Here is a 1,168-nt window from a genome sequence, read left to right as displayed (position 1 = left end):
CCCCCCGACCCACACTTTGGGGATTCTACCCTTTGCTCTGCCCCACGCACTTTGTCTCCTCCCCACCTCACCCCTCACCACGGGTGGGGGAAGCACCAATGGGACCTCCTAGGGGGTCTCAGCCCATTCCTGAGGGGTGTCACCCCACTCCCGGGTGTCTCACCCCATTCCTAGGGATCTCACTCCTCTCCCGGGGGTCTCACCCAATTCCGAAGGGTCTCACCCCGCTCTTAGGAGTCTCACCCCTCTCCCGGGGGTCTCATCCCATTCCTGGAGGTCTCACCCCATTCCTAGGGGTCTCACCCTGCTCTTGGGGGTCTCACCCCTCTCCCGGGGGTCTCACCCCATTCCTAAGGGTCTCACCCCATTCCTAGAGGGGTCTCACCCCATTCCTAGGGGTCTCACCCCATTCCTGGGGAGGTCTCACCCCATTCCTGGGGGTCTCACCCCATTCCTAAGGGTCTCACCCCATTCCTAGAGGGGTCTCACCCCATTCCTAGGGGTCTCACCCCATTTCTGGGGGGGTCTCACCCCATTCCTGGGGGGGTCTCACTCCATTCCTAGGGGTATCACCCCATTCCTAAGGGTCTCATCCCATTCCTGGGGGTCTCACCCCATTCCTAGGGGTCTCATCCCATTCCTGTGGGGGTCTCACCCCATTCCTGTGGGGGTCTCACCCCATTCCCGGGGATCTCATCCCATTCTGGGGGTCTCACCCCATTCCTAAGGGGTCTCACCCCATTCCTGGGGGTCTCACCCCATTCCTAAGGGTCTCACCCATTCCTAGAGGGGTCTCACCTAAGGGTCTCACCCCATTCCTAGAGGGGTCTCACCCCATTCCTAAGGGTCTCACCCCATTCCTGGAGGGGTCTCACCCCATTCCTAAGGGTCTCACCCCATTCCTGGGGGGTCTCACCCCATTCTCGGGGGTCTCACCCCATTCCTAAGGGTCTCATCCCATTCCTGGGGGTCTCACCCCATTCCTAGGGGTTTCACCCCATTCCTGGGGATCTCACTCCATTCCTAAGGGTCTCACCCCATTCCTGGGGGGTCTCACCCCATTCCTGGGGATCTCACTCCATTCCTAGGGGCCTCACCCCATTCCTAGGGGTCTCACCCCATTCCCGGGGGTCTCACCCAGCTCCACTCACCACGCGTGGGGGCGGCG

Source organism: Meleagris gallopavo, unplaced genomic scaffold (assembly GCF_000146605.3).
Source record: "Meleagris gallopavo isolate NT-WF06-2002-E0010 breed Aviagen turkey brand Nicholas breeding stock unplaced genomic scaffold, Turkey_5.1 ChrUn_random_7180001860811, whole genome shotgun sequence".
Classification (NCBI taxonomy): domain Eukaryota; kingdom Metazoa; phylum Chordata; class Aves; order Galliformes; family Phasianidae; genus Meleagris; species Meleagris gallopavo.
The sequence above is the reverse complement of the archived record's forward strand: the minus strand, read 5'-3'. Positions refer to the sequence as shown.